This window comes from Rutidosis leptorrhynchoides, chromosome 11 (assembly GCF_046630445.1).
Source record: "Rutidosis leptorrhynchoides isolate AG116_Rl617_1_P2 chromosome 11, CSIRO_AGI_Rlap_v1, whole genome shotgun sequence".
Classification (NCBI taxonomy): domain Eukaryota; kingdom Viridiplantae; phylum Streptophyta; class Magnoliopsida; order Asterales; family Asteraceae; genus Rutidosis; species Rutidosis leptorrhynchoides.
The window spans coordinates 123,420,707-123,429,219 of NC_092343.1; positions in this window are offsets into that span (position 1 = coordinate 123,420,707).

Here is an 8,513-nt window from a genome sequence, read left to right on the forward strand (position 1 = left end):
AGTTTGACAGTGGCTTCAGCATCATTTTCATAATTTTAATAGACCATAAGATTTTCATATTTATAAGCAGAGCCTCTCGTCTGCATAAAGATAAAATCATTCACATGAATTGAACACCTGGTAACCGACATTAACTTTAATGCATAGAATATCCCCAAACGGAACCTCTCGTCTGTATAATAATAATCTCGAAGTACTAAAGCCATCCATAACCTGAATGGCGGTTGTTAGGCCCAATAGATCTATCTTTAGGATTCGCATCAATTAGGAACAGAACCTCTCGTTTACCTAATTCTTAGGTTACCAAGCTAAAAGGGGTGATATTCGGTTTAATAATCCAACCATAGAATGTAGTTTTGAGTACTTGTGTCTATTTCGTCAAACATTTATAAAAGCAGCGCATGTATTCTCAGTTCCAAAAATATATATTGCAAAAGCATTTAAAAAGGGAGCAAATGAAACTCACAAAACTGTATTTCGTAGCAATAATGCATATGACGGCACTGAACAAGTGCAAGGTTGGCCTTGGATTCACGAACCTATATTAATTATATATATTTATATGTTGGTCAATAACTGTGTAACAATTTAGGTCAGGTCGTAGTGTATCGCAATCCTAATGCTCGAGACTAATATGCAAAAGTCAACAAAAGTCATTTTGACCAAAATGATATCCAAAATCTATACATGATTATTATATAGTTTAAATATAGTCGTTTTATATATTTAAATATTTTTAGTAGATTTTATTAGAGTAAATAATAAAAGTCATTTATTAATAAAAATTTTATATTAAAGTTTATATATGATAAAATATTCTTTCATATATCTTAAGCAGTAAAATTTATGAAATTCGCTGGATATCGTAAAACTATAGTGGTAGGTATTATTAATGTAATTATATTACGCGTGGTAAAAATATCTTTGTATCACATATTTATTTGATAAAATAATATTGATAATAATAATAAATAAAAATTTTATTATTTTGTAATAATAATAATTATTATTATTCTATTAATAATGATAATAATAATCTTGATATTAAATAATAATCTTTTGTAGTAATACAAATGTTATAATAATATTTCTGATAAAAATATTATATTCATATTAATGATAATAACAATGATAATAGTATTGTTGTTAATTTTAATGAAAATATAGGTTTTAAGATCTATACGATATTTTCAGATAAACATGATAATTTTTAATAATAATAAATAATATTATTTTATATGTAAATAATAATTCTATTTGAAATGATAATTTTTAATAATAATAATACTAAAATGATAATAATAATTTCCCAATAATATATTTTATCTTAATAATAATTACTGTATAATTATTATAATAAGAATCGTAATAATATTTTATAAAAATAATCATATCAAAAATGATAAATTTTTAATAATAATCCTAATATGATAAAGATAATAAAGATAATATTTTTATTAGAATTGATAATTTTAACAAACATGATAATTTTAATATAAATGATACTTTTAATAGTAATAATAATAAAAATAATAGTTTTAATAAAAATGTTAACTTTTAATAATAACTATAGTAATAACAATAACAATATTTTTTTTTAATGATAATACCTATATTGATAACAATAATGATAATAATAATAATAATAATCAAATAATTATAACGACGATAATAACGACGATGTAATAATAATCACTTTAATAATAATAATACTAAAATTAATAATAATTCAGTTGACTATATCTTTTAAATTGTTCATCAAAACCACACGATTCCTAAATGAAAAGTTATTGATTTTTCGTCAGCTTTCCAACGATATGCATATCATATACCTTATCTCAGTCGCATATATAATAAATTCATAATTTATCATAAACTATCTAACGACAAAATTAAATATACAAGCATGCATAATCCAATATATTCGAGCACTAGTCAGGGATACACTATTAATATGTAAAAGTTAAGTTATGAGTGCTCACGTATCAATATTGAGATTCAATATTACAGGAAAGTACGTAGACGCAACGGAGATGATAAACACGAGATTGACCTCACGAGCATACCCCCAAACATTACTCATTACCTTCATAGCTATAACCCATGATTTCCTTAGCTCTATCCCTCTCGCAAAACTCGTTTTGAAAACACGCGAACAGAACCTTGTCGTAGTATTTTATGTATAATACTAATAATAATAATAATAATAATAATAATAATAATAATAATAATAATAATAATAATAATAATAATAATAAGATTAATAATAATATTAATCTTAATAATAATAATAATTATAATAATAATTAATATATTATATATTTATATATACAGAGAGATTGAGACGAGAGATGTGAAAAATGAATTCAGGTCGAACCACAATCACGTTTTAAAGATAGTTGAGCTCACCTAACCCCCCATGCGATCGCATGGGGGTTGTGCCTTGGGGCCATGAGATCGCATGGTTACCCTTGGCCAGCCTCTTTGCCCAATTAAACTTGACGACACTCATTTAAATTTTATATATATATATATATATATATATATATATATATATATATATATATATATATATATATTCTAGGTAATTATTTATATAATATATTATATTTACGAACATGGTAAAAATGTAAGTTTGTAATGACCCGCACTTTTTCGATCATTCTATATTTATAACATTAATATTTACATAAATTAAACCTTACCAACATGACAAGCAATCCAAATTGTTGAGACTTATGTCTTCGAAAAGAGTTTTACACAACGTTTGACCGTTCAATTTGACCGATGATATCACGAACTATATAACATACGATAATTATACGTTTATGTATATATATGTATTTATATATATTTAACATGATCTAAGGATGTTTAACATCTCATTGGGTACTAATAACAATGAGTTATAAGTATATTTTGAAACTACTAACTTAAGTTTTCAAAACGATAACTATACGTAACGTTCTTCGACATAAATACTTATAACCTATAATACTTATACATGCATCGTATAGATATGTATTTTATCACTTTTAAAGGGCTTACATACATAAAACAATATAAGTATATTTACAAAAGATAGCTATATTTGAATCCTCGTTCCGTTTTCTCAAAGATTTCTACACGTATATCTAGGGTATATGTACCCGTATCATACGCAGCTTCTAGATGTATTTACTATTGGTATATACCAATAAAAATCTTCTCCTTAGCAGCCTTAAATGATTAAGAAACATGTGGAACCAACCATTTGTCAAGTAGCATGAATTATTTAGCAAGAAAACAAAGTTAGGTATCTTTTTTTTCCTTTATAACCTAAAAACGTTTTTATGCATGCACACCATTTCTTCACCCCATTTTCTCATACTTACACTCCCATTTCTCTCTCAAAATACTCTTAACTTCATACTTGATCATCTCCAAGCATTTTTCCCATCATTTAGCTTCAAAAACATCACTTAATCACCATAAGAAAACCCTTACAAAAACACTTCAAGAATCCTTCCAAGAACACAAACTTACTTCCAATCTTTCATCCAATTCCATCACCCTTTTGGTTCTAGCTTTTTACTCCTCTTTTACAGCAACCTTGTCCAAGGAACTTGAGGTAGTAACTATGTTCATAACCTTATTCGATTCATATATATATAGCTATCTTATTTTGTGGTATAAAATTTTAACAACAAGAACATAGTTTGAAAGTTTTCAAACTTGTTTGCAAACTAAATAGATCCTTCTAACTTAACTTTTAAAATACTTCAAGACCTGTAATATATCATAAATATATGCTAATTTAACAAGGTATAACTTGGTTTTTCAAAGAACACCTTAAAAACTGAATTTACGACGTCGGAGTGCAACCGGGGGCTGTTTTGGGTTGGATAATTAAAAACCATCTTAAACTTTGAATTGGAGGTTTATTTTCTGGAAAAATGATTTTTACTATGAATATGATAACACATAAAAATTTCATGATTTAACTCAAAGTATAAGTATTTTTAGAAAAATAATCATTTAAGGTTGTTTACATGATGGAAAATGATTAACTTCATAAGTTTCACTAAAGTTTGACCTATGACCTGTGATTTCGAATACAAACTAAGGTATTTACAGTTCATAGTCTTAAAGAGAGACTCGATCCAAGGAAATGACAAGTTGAATCAACGAAAACGGAGTTGTAACGAAGAAACTATGACCAAAACGAGATCGGATATCTAAGACTTGTTTAACTTCGGGATTAATTGGGAAAAATTAAATAAAATCACATCTTTCTAAGATAACATGATATTTTATATATATGTACTTATAATTCAATTTTATATGGTTCAGGATCACCCATAAACAATATGAGAAGATTAATCATAAGATCCCATGTTTGTACGCAACACGTCATTTGACAACACCGGTACTTTATGTACGCAACACGTCATTTGACAACACCGGTACCGTGGGTCAAGATTAATCTCGACCAATACATATACGATGGGGTTTTATTTATTTCGTTAGGGGGTTTTATTTATTTCATTGCGGGTATATTAAACATCTAAAAATGAACCATTAAAATTGAATTACTAACAACGAACTGCTAACTACGGACTAAGGAATTATTCAAAGTATTAAAAGTATAACAAGTATATATATGTGACGTTTGTTTAAAAAGAAAAGGTATTGATATATTATATATGGATAGGTTCGTGATATCAACCGGAGACCAAGTCAAATTATATATATCTTCAAGACAACAGTGAGTATATAGTCCCACTTTTAAACTCTAAATATTTCGGGATGAGAATACATGTATTTTATGTTTTACGTTATGGACACAAATAACTGAAAAATATATTCTACGTTGAGTTGTACCACTGGCATACTTCCCTGTAGCTTGGTAACTGTTATTTACAGCGGTATTGTAAACGCGAATCCTGTTGATAGATCTATCGGGCCTGACAACCCCAACCGGACTGGACGACCAGTATTCAACGGTTGCACAGTACTTCGTTTCGTGACTGCACTTGGTACGGTGTAGTAAGATTTCATAATAAAGGGAATATGCGACGTGATTAAATGTTAAGTATGGTTACCAAGTGCTCAACCACTTAGAATATTTTTATTAAAATGTTTATATATGAAATCTTGTGGTCTATATTTATATCGCTGCCGGCATTAAACCTATATCTCACCAACTTTATGTTGACGTTTTAAACATGTCTATTCTCAGGTGATAATTAGAAGCTTCCGCTGCATCATGTTGAATCTAAGCAGGATCTTGCGTACGCATATTTGTGTCAAAAATAAGACTGCATATCCAAGAACTTGTGTTGTAAAATATGCTAGAAATCGGGTTGTTATTATCATTTGTAAAGTTTGTAAGTCGAAGATTATCGCTAAACGATAATCATCTTTATTTTTTTCCAAAGCTTGTATCAAAAATAAGGATCATGGTTTGTAATGTATAATATATGCAGTTTTTCTTTAAAAAAAATGTCGCATATAGAGGTCAATACCTCGCAATGAAATCATACGTTATCTAACACGTTCTTATGGTTAAGGACGGGTTATGACATGTGGTATCAGAGCGGTGGTCTTAGCGAACCAGGTTTGCATTAGTGTGTCTAACTGATAAGTCGTTAGGATACATTAGTAAGTCTGGACTTTGACCGGGTTTGATTTAAAAACCATTGCTTATCATTGTTGGTTAAAATTTATATGTAAATATTATGTAGTACTAATGGGTTAGTTGTTGTGTGATAGATGTCGGGCTCAAAACTTATCATCACGTTCAGCGACTCCGAACCAGAATCTTCAGATGGTGTTCCAGTCATTAACCTATCCGATGACGAAAATGATATCTTTGGGGAAGACTCACAAATTCCGGATGAACCAACTATAGAGAACCCGGAAAGTGAACCCGAGGAGGAAAGTGAACCCGAGGAGGAAAGTGAACCCGAGGAGGAAAGTGAACCCGAGGAGGAAAGTGAACCCGAGGAGGAAAGTGAACCCGAGGAGGAAAGTAAACCCGAGGAAGAAATACAGGAAATTACAAAAGACGAGTTCGAACTAGGAAAGAAACGAAAGGCTAATGAATTAGAAAATTCAATTCCCTAGTTTAGTAAGGATGATGTGGCACCAACTCCACTAGACACTACCACCCCTATTCCCGCTATTCCTATTCGTTCTATCCCAGCATCCAGTTCTTCAGTCCCACAGCCAAAATATAGGCAGACAGCCAGGATAAGCGTTAAGCGATTCTTTGAACCTAAACGTCCTAGAAAATAGACCAAACGATGCGCTGCCGTATTAAACCATGGGATCATATAATGTTTTGTATAATATTATTAGTGTGGTTTGTTTAATGTTCGATGTAAGATAAGCATATGTAAAATAGTGAAGTGTGAAATGCAATAATTTTCCATGGTTAAGTATTATTTAGATGGTAGTAATTGATTCTGTACTAAGCTATTAAGTATGGACATTAACGGGTAGGTACTACCCTAGATATAATTATAAAACGCTAATAAGAAGAAAAGGCTTTTATAATAATACCTGGTTCATATTATTAATAAGCTATAATGTACTGTAAATATACACTACATCTATAATATTCCATGTGAATAATTATTTTCTTTTCATTCTTATAGAAGAATATGGCGCGATTGAACCGAATGACGGAACAAGAAATCCAGGAACTCATCAATCAACGAGTGAACGACAGAATGTTATGGGTCGAGGCTGCAAGAGGTGCTGCAGTTAACCCAAATCCTCGTGTGGGGTGCACTTACAAAACTTTTCAAGCTTGCAAGCCCTCATCATTCAGTGGAACAGAAGAACCGATCGGTTTAACCCGATGGATAGAAAAGATGGAGACTGTGTTTAAAATCAGTGGTTGTGTTGAAAAGGACATGACCAAGTATGCATCATGCACTTTACAAGATAGTGCACTCACGTGGTGGAAAAATTATGTGAAGGCTGTAGGAGGAGATGTAGCTTATGATACTCCATGGGAAGAATTCAAAACAATGTTAATCAACGAATATTGTCCAAGGAACGAGGTTAGGAAGTTGGAAGATGAGTTACGAAGTCTGAAAGTTATTGGTACTGAAATCACCAACTACAATCAGCGATTCATGGAATTAGTTTTGCTATGTCCTGAATTGGTTCCAACCGAAGAACGGAAGATTGAAATGTACAAAGATGGTTTGCCCAAAAAGGTCAAGGCAAATGTTACAGCATCGAAACCTAAGACAATTCATGAAGCTATAACCATGGCAAACGAGCTAATGGATCAGGTCATCATGGATAAGAAAGTATCCAATACTGATGTGAAGGTATCAGGTAACAAAAGAAAGTGGAATGGAAATTATGATCGAGGTAACCAACAACAATCTTTTAAGAAACAAGAAAACACGCAAGGTGCGGGTAGTGGTTTAAGCTTTGGTTATAAAGGACAAAATCCTTTATGCAACCTATGCCACAAACATCACTCTGGTTACTGTAATGTGGTATGCAACAAATGTAATCGAAAGGGTCATCTTGCTGAAGATTGTAGGGCTCTCGTTACAAATACAAATGGTACCAAGACTCCTGCCACCAATGCAAATAGAACTGCTTTGGCTACCATTACTTGTTTTGGGTGTGGAAAACAAGGTCACTATAAGAGCCAGTGCCCGAATCCAGAGAAGAATATCGGACCTGCACGTGGGAGAGCATTTGTTATTAATGCTAGAGAGGCATGTGAAGACCCGGAGCTTGTTACGGGTACGTTTACCATTAATAACTTATCCGCATCTATTATATTTGATACTGGTGCTGATAGAAGTTACGTGTGTAGAGACTTTCACGCTAAATTGAATTGTTCATCATTACCTCTAGATGCTAAGTACATGATTGAGTTAGCTAATGGTAAACTAATTAAAGCCGATAAAATTTGCCGTGATTGTAAAATAAATTTAGCCGGAGAAACATTTAAGATTGATTTGATACCCGTAGAATTAGGAAGTTTTGATGTAATAGTCGGCATGGACTGGATGTCCAAAATAGGAGCCGAAGTTGTGTGCGCCAAGAAGGCAATTCGCATTCCTCGTAAGGATAAAACGCCAGTAATGATTTATGGAGAGAAGGGTAAATCAAAGCTAAAACTCATTAGTTATTTGAAAGCTCAAAAGTGCTTGAAGAAAGAGTGCTATGCTATCTTAGCACATGTTAATAAAGTCGAAAAGAAAGAAAAAGAGAAGTGCATCAATGACGTGCCTGTGGTAAGAGATTTTCCTGAAGTATTTCCGGAAGAGTTGCCGGGATTACCTCCATTTAGATCTGTAGAATTTCAAATAGATCTTGTACCAGGAGCTGCACCGGTTGCCCGTGCTCCATATAGACTTGCACCGTCCGAGTTAAAAGAACTTCAGAGTCAGTTAAAAGAATTACTGGATCGTGGATTCATACGACCAAGTACTTCACCGTGGGGAGCTCCAATTTTATTCGTCAAGAAGAAAGACGGATCTTTCCGAATGAGT